This window comes from Miscanthus floridulus, chromosome 18 (assembly GCF_019320115.1).
Source record: "Miscanthus floridulus cultivar M001 chromosome 18, ASM1932011v1, whole genome shotgun sequence".
NCBI lineage: Eukaryota > Viridiplantae > Streptophyta > Magnoliopsida > Poales > Poaceae > Miscanthus > Miscanthus floridulus.
In genome coordinates, this window is record NC_089597.1 from 123,879,992 (window position 1) to 123,888,022 (window position 8,031).

General features: G+C 49.9%; 1 pseudogene; it reads left to right on the forward strand.

Moving 5' to 3' along the window:
- The first annotated feature begins 4,357 nt into the window (after positions 1 to 4,357).
- LOC136521011 (uncharacterized) lies at positions 4,358 to 7,594 on the forward strand (annotated as a pseudogene).
- The last annotated feature ends 437 nt before the right edge of the window (positions 7,595 to 8,031 follow it).

Consider the following 8,031-nt stretch of genomic DNA (forward strand, 5'->3'; position numbering starts at 1 on the left):
GGGGAAAGAGAACTTACAAAGTCGATGTACCTCGGTTCCAGCCACATTGGGGGTGCCCTATCACCAGATACACAAAATTAAGAGCGACGCCAGTGTCATCCCGCGAAGGCTCCATCACCTCCTTGATGCGCTACGCCACTTCAGAGGTGGAGAGCGCTCCATCGGCAAGCGCCGTCCCATCGAGTGATGCTTCGGTGCCATCAGGTATAGGGGAAGCAAGTGACTCATCAGCGGTGCCACCCTCCACATATGGTAGGCACCGATGATCTCCAAGCCCTTCACGCCCCTCTCCTTCAGAAATTGGATGGTAGTGAGATGGTCCTGAATTTTTTTCTTGTCTTTATACGGGACACCCACTTCCTCCACGATTCTGGGGCCTCATCGATGAGGCGTCCGATGAATGCTGACAAGGGGGTGGCTATGTCGTTCTTGACATAGAACCAATGTGAATGCCACCCCTTATTGGAGGTCGACAGATGCATCGATGGGTATTCATTAACCTAGTTGTTGCCGAGCTGTATGCTGGCGCATCCTATTAGCACGCTCAGCTCCTGCCTTTTCTCCCACTTCTTTAGGAGGGTGACGGCGAAGAAGTGCCACCACAGGTCAAAGTGGGGGCTAATCCCCAAGAAACCCTCGCACAGGGCGACGAATGCCGCAATGTGCTGGATCCCATTAGGAGTAAGGTGTTGCAGCTCCACATTGTAGTAATTCAGCAACCCTCGAAGGAACTTGTGGGTGGGGGTGGTGAATCCCCGCTCGTGAACGTGAGTGAAGGACACAACGTATCCATCGGGCGGCAACAACGCATCCTCATTGCCAGGCAGCCACCACTCCTCGGCGGCGGTCCGAGCTCAAAGAAGGCCACGGCAAACAAGGCCCTCTAAGCGCTAGAGGGTGACATCAGATCTACACCATGGCTCCATTAGACGATTAGGGTGGTTGGATGCGGGCTTGACGGTGGCTGCGATGCAGGTGCGGGAGGCTCAGGCGATTGGCGGCAGAGGTTGTAGATGCAAAGGCAAGTTGGCAAAGTACAAAACTCTGGGGGCGAACCCCTTAGTTTTATAGGGGTGACGGATGCTAGGAAGGCAACCGTCTACCTAGATCTCCTCACCTACCATGATATGCCACCACGTCACGTCGCGAGATATGTGCCCACAATCCTTATCCTTCCCCCCCAAAGTTGTGCCGAATGTTTCGCCTTCCTAGGCAGACCAGGACTCTTTTCCCGCAGAAGGGACATGGGTCAAAAAAGCGTTGCTTTGGCCCACCTAGGCTTAGGAGTTCGAGGGCTGGCCTAATGGTTTCGACGGCCATCCCAATGAAGGATGGGCCTGCGAGCGGCCAAAACTCAGGCACACAAACCTCAAGGGGGTCTCGATCCACCATCGAGTCTCAACTGGGCTGACCCTAGAGGAATCCCCATGAATAGGATACCAGGGTTCCCTTTAAACTATCCAGTTGATCAAAATGCCAAATCTCACAACCATACCCGCGGAGGGTCCGAATTACCCCCCGGGCGATTCTATTCGAATCACCTGGGGGCTCGGGGGCTACACCCGATGGGTGCGCTTGCGCGCACCGTCTAGCGAATCGAAACACCCCTAGGCTTTCTATCCGAATCACCTAGGGGCTCAGGGGCTACACCCGACGGGTGCGCTCAAGCGCACCCTCTGGCGAATCAAAACACCCCCGGGTGGTTCTATCCGAATCACCTGGGGGCTACACCCGTTGGGTGCGCTCACGCACACCCTCTGGCAAGTCAAATCACCCCTGGGTAATTCTGTCCAAATCACCCCCTAGGCGATTCTGTCCAAATCACCCGGGGCTCGGGGGCTACTGTCGGGGACCGAATACTGGGGTACCCAAAGAGGAGAAGCTAATAACCATCAAACATTGATGCTTCCGAACAGATAAGAATGCAACTACACTTCTTACCCAACGACCAAAGGATGGCTCCACCTCGCTCGACCCCTGGGGGAAGACTCTGCCTCACTTAAACGACTAAGGGTTGGCTCCACCTCGCCTGACCCTCGAGGGCTGGCTCCACGCTCACCCAACGTTCGAGGGCAGGCTCTGCCTCACCCAATGTCCGACGGCAGGCTCTGCCTCGCCCAACGTCCAGGGGCTAGGCTCTGCCTCGCCTAACATCTCAGGGCAGGCTCTGCCTCGCTCGACCCCCGAGGGCTGGCTCCGCCTCGCCCAACGTCCGAGGGCAGGCTCCGCCTCACCCAATGTGTTGGGGCGGGCTCTGCCTCACCCGATGTCTCAGGGCTGGCTTCGCCTCGCCCAACGTCTACACCCTGCTCCTTCATAATGATGAGTATAGGGTAAGACAACATACTCAAGTCAACCACAGTACCAAGGACCGTACCCTGCATGCCTATAGGAAAGTACTATCAGGATACGATAGGACAGACGCTTTAAGCCCTTCCAGGCATGACAGAGCCCGAACAGTGTTGTAGGTGCTGACTTTTGTCTTACAGTGTTGTGGGCGCCGCCATCAGCCCTCGGACACAGATCCTAACATAAGCATATGACAACGACTATGATCCAGGAGGGAACTCACATCATCTACAGTAATGAACATATGGTCACTTCCCCATCTACCCCCGTAGGGTCATGGCTCGGCACCCTAGTGCGTCGCGCCATCTGTCGGGGCAGGATAGGATGTGACCACTTGCTAAACAAAGCCAGAGCATGGCCCTATCAAGATCAGCAAACGTGCTATCCCTGGCACCGTCTGCCATGTCAGCGGGGCTGGCTTAGAGGAAAAGGAAGACCCAACACTTTCGAAGGACCTTCTTGGCCTCTGGTTTTTCTTCTTTCTCCCATCTATAACCCCTGCTCCCCCTTGATCTATAAAAGGGAAGGCAGGGCACCCCACTAAAGGGAGGGATCAATTCAACACACCATGCACCACAAAACACACAGCTGAGCAGCAACCGAGCTCTTAGTACTCGTTCGACCTTTCCATCAGAGACTTGGGACATGTCCCTCTCTCGACCGTTTGTACCCCCTACTACGAACCTTTTTTCAGTGCTAATAACATGAGCAGCAGCAAACTTGACGTAGGTACATTCTGCCCGAACCAGTATAAACCTTATGTCTTTTAGCACACCATCTAGGCCTAACGCGCAACAAATATAAATTTACTAGTTGGTGTTTATTCGAAACACCGACAGTAGTGCTCACTAGAGTTGGGGAAGATGGCGGTGGCAGGAGGGGGGAGGGAAGAAGGAGGCCACTGCTGGCGTAGTAGGGTCTCACTGAAGCTTTGCGGCCGCGGTGGTGGAGCTCCGGTGAGACCCTACCGCACGTGCGGTGGGGTGGTGGTCAGTGGGGGAGGGCGAGGGAGGAGCAGTCAGGCATAGGCGTAGGAGGATGGGCGGGGGTAGGCCGAGCATGGGAAAGAAGAAGCAGGAGCCAGTGCACCGGCGTCCGGGCGCAAGCGGCGTCGATAAATTTAATGAAGTGTGGTAACACTACACCTTTAAGTGTTTTTTTGCTACTTTTGCTTTTGTGTTCACTTCATAGAGCCATGCACTGTGCACCCACGCAAAATGTGTGTGTTGAACTGGATCTCTTCCTGGGGATACCCAAAAAGGAACCTTCTTCTCAGCGTTATATAATGAGAAAAACAAAACAAGAAAGTGATTTTTCTATAGAATAAAAGAACTTCTTACTCAACTTTCTAGCTATATAAAAATAGTAAGCAATATGAAACGAGTAACTACTAGCGATAAGAACTTTCACCTGGCTAGCACTTAGCAAGGTTAGTTTGCTTGGAGGGCGTCTGGATAACTGACAAGAGAAGTTGAGTGCCATCTAGCATGATGAACTGCTTGAGAAAGGCTTTGGGTCAAGTATGGAAGAAATCTTTCTTGGTATCAATCCCCTTGCCCCTCATTTTTTTAGAATCAGAAGGATCCTTTTCATTGTTGATGCTACATATTCATAGTTACGGTGCCATGGCTTTCTTCAACTTTGCTCAAATTTTGATAAAACTTTATCAAACTATAAATTTTTGACTAGTCAAAATAATTGACTGAATTTTCCAAAATCCGTCCATTTCTTGGCCACCAATTTTTTTTTACTTTTGATTAAATCCATCCGTGGTTCCTGCTTTAATCTATTCTTGGATCACAAATGAATGAGAGAGAAAAGAATACTACTCGCGCGTGTATCCGACTCGACCGTGCATCCGATTCTATTTTTTTGCGACAGCGTATCTAACTCGAACTCACATACTCATGGTCCTATAATCACTGCTCATGCTGCTCTCTCATCTCCCCATCTAATCCACCACCCATCCACGAGACCTTGCACGATGCATCCCACGCCCACCGCCGCCATGGCCAACGAGCAGAGCGGGAGCCCCCTCCGACACTAGAGCAGTCCCGGTGCTGAGTTTACTAGGACATAGAGTGACACTCTGAAATCGAGGCCCTTATTATGAATATCATATCAATAATACTCATATTTATGTAATAATGTTACCAATAAATATATGAAATATATACAAAAGCATTTTTATAAACTAGATTGAATAAAGTTGTTCCTCAATGCATGTAGTTGTCAACCATTTAATTTCTCTTGAGACAAATTTCTTGATTACGCGAGGAATTGAACAATTATTAACTGAAACTAACATAGTTGAAACAAGATTGTATTTGTTGGAAACTTGCGTTCCGAACATGTTAAGCGGGTAGAGAGAGGAGAGTTGGTGATTAGGATTTGCAAATGAGTGAGAGAGGAGAGTTTCTTATCGTCATGCTCTTGGCATTATATATAGGCAACGACATTTTGCAACCTAGTTTATAAGGGGGAGTTTGGCCTATATGAATATGGGCTCCCCTAACAGTAGCCCCTTAGCTACTAGGTTATGGCTGGTACTACATGACCTAGTAGATGCTCATACAAGAAGAGGCACAATACAACTCAACCTTGGTTGCAAGGATCGCCCTTCGTAACTTGCACGTGCGTGGCTCACTAAAAACTCCATTCAAAAACCCTATGGGAAAAAAGGGCATGGAGAAAAGAGCACGAGCACGACTCTAACTTATACATGCTCCAATTCCCAAGGCTTTGATTCTAGCTCCAAGCACCTTGATCTTCCGGACATCTTCATCTTTGGGCTTTGGCTCCTTCTGCTGTGTCTGTAACATGGTTCATCGGCTTCGCTCGGGGCGTAGGTCTTCATCTCTAGAACCTTCTCGATGTGCGGGCCTTCGTTTTTGAGGCCTTCACCTTGCTTCTTGCATACCAAATTGCCCACATAGTTACCAACACCCGAATAAGATCGGCATGGGACATTGTTTCAAACATGTTCGCCAACCAACCTCTTGAGCTTTCCTCCTGCATCTTGCTGGGGTATTCGACGATTTTCTCGCTCTCCAATGCCCATACACATCTCGCCATATTACACTCAAGCAAGGAATGTTTCCAAGAATCAAGGGCTCCACATAAAGCACATTGGTCATGTTCAGCCATATTTCTACAGCGAAGAATATCTGCTGATGGCAATGAGTGCTTTGCGAGCCACCAAATAAAAATTCATACCTTTGAAGGCACCATGACCTACCACAAGGACGGCCACTCCTTCTCTTCCTCTCTCCTATTAGACCTTGTTGCATTCTCTGACAAAGCACGCCGCATAATAAGCATTCTATATGCGAATCTCACTGTGAAAACTCTCGCCTTGTCATGATGCCAAGCCCGGAAACCCGGTTGGCTCTGATGACATAGAGGGATATTAAGAATCACATCAATATCAGTTTGTATGAATAATTCCTGAAGCTTTATTCGTTCCCAAGCTATCAATGTGCTGTCAATGTGCTCGCTCACAAGTTGTGGGCGAGCGCTGGGTACTGGCCGCCGCATACTATCACTCGGTAGCCAGTCCATATTCCAAACTAACCTAGCCAAACCTAAGTCGATTCTCCTGATCAGGCCGAGCTGAGGCAGTTCCCTGCCATCAAAAATTGATCACCAGATTTTAGAGGGGGCGGAGCCAAGATTGATCACCTTGTGGAAAATAAACCGTCTTTAAAATCCAGGCACTCAAAGATGTCGGTTCCTGAAGGATCCGCCAAACCTACTTCTCAAGCAAAGTAAGATTGAATAGCTCAATATCTTAGAAGCCCATTCCGCCAAGAAACTTTGGCATAATCATATCATCCCATGCCACCCAGCGTGTCTTCCTCTCTCCCGCCTATGTACCTCTACGTGCAACCTATCTACATTAAGTTCATCCACTTTTAGACAAATTAGAACCAAAAGCCATACAAAGTATAATATACATCCCTAGTGGGGACCTTTGGCGTGGAGCCATGGAGGGCCTTGAGCGGCCGCCCCGCTCGCCCTGCCCTAGGGCCGAGCCTGTGCCGGAGGCCGTTCTACAGCGCTTTCGGTGCCATTGACGAAGCAATCAAGGCAGCCGACCACCTACGCGCCGCGTTCCGAGAAGTGGGGGTCCGGATCGTCCAGCTCCTACATCGCGCCACGGACGACGACGTGGCCAAGTAGCTCTACGTCGCGCTTGATGATGTTATGGTGGAAGCGCTCGAGACTCTACGGCTGGCGCCTGTCCTACACAGCGCGTTGGCGTCCACTGACCTCGCAAGGGCCATCGGCGCCCTCGGGAACCACGGCTCGGCCTAGATCTGGACCCTCGCAGGCGACGTAGTGCACGGGTGGAAGGCGGCCAACATCGCCACAGCTACATCAGTGAAGGATGAGCTTGTCATGCTCTCTGTTGATCGGATCCCACGCCAGGGCATCTCTACAGCAATCAAGAAGGTTGTCGCTCAAAGTGAGAAGATGGAGGCCAAGAAGCCGATCCTCACTCAAAGCGAGAAGATGGAGGCCAAGAAGTCGATCGTCACCCAAAGCGAGAAGATGGAGGCCAAGAAGCCGGTTGCCGCTCAAAGCGAGAAGATGGAGGCTAAGAAGCCGGTCATCACTCAAAGCAAGAAGATGGAGAATACTAAACGGAAGCTACGGAAGCTACGTGAAGGTTACCAAGAAGCCGAGAAGGTGAAGCGTCAACACATGATTAAGAAGATCGAGGACAAGGGGGCGCCAAATGTTAGAAATGTGTCGAATATTTATTTGTATTAATGGGGTTATAGTGGATTTGTGTTGTAATTAGTAGTATATGGTTAAGTGAGTTAGGTATTGACTCTTGTAACTCAGCCCCTTTATAAAAGGAGGAGGAGGGTGCACTTGTAACCCACCACTTGAGAGTAGCAACACAAAGGTGACAGGCTCGAAAGGGGTGCCATGGTTTTGGCCGGCGCCTCGGGCGGCCAGTGTCGTGGTTTCGGGGAGCAGCGCCCGTAAGCAATGCCCTGGGGACGTAGGCTTCGGCTGAACCTTGTTACCAAACATCGAGTCTCCTACGTGGTGTGTGCGATCTCTCGGGAGCATCTCGCGGTAGATTCAAGCAATCGCTTCCGCATGAGACGCCAATATCACAACACCAAAGCATTTGGAGCAAAGCCAACGGAAGATGCATAGAGGCCCAGCAAGATGTAGGACCTCCTCAGGCGTTCGTCGTTCTTTGCTTCCCTCTCTTCAGTTGATATAGGGCTCGGTCTAGTTCTTTAATGACTATTACTAGTGTATTGACATCAGTTATGTCTATTTATGTATAATGAGGTGTAATCATCAATATTGGGAAAGAGCATTTTTTTTCCTGCTACATGTCGAAGCGAAACTGTATTGATGTAGTTATATCTGCTGTTTAGCCGTGCTCCATGTCACCCGCAAAGCGATTCTTTTTTCTTTTTGAAAGTAATGGCAGGAAGCTCGTCTTTCAATTAAGATAAATAGAATTGGCCTAGTTTATAAGAGGAAACCTATGGCTGAAAACTTTACAGTAGGCATAGATTAAAACAGCAGAAAATATCCACAACACCAGAACATCATAGCCCTAACGACTAACCACAAAGTGATTCTCGACCGAGTATTTAGCTCCAAATGTGCTACCCCTTCCCACCGACACCTGCCCATTCGGGCATCAGT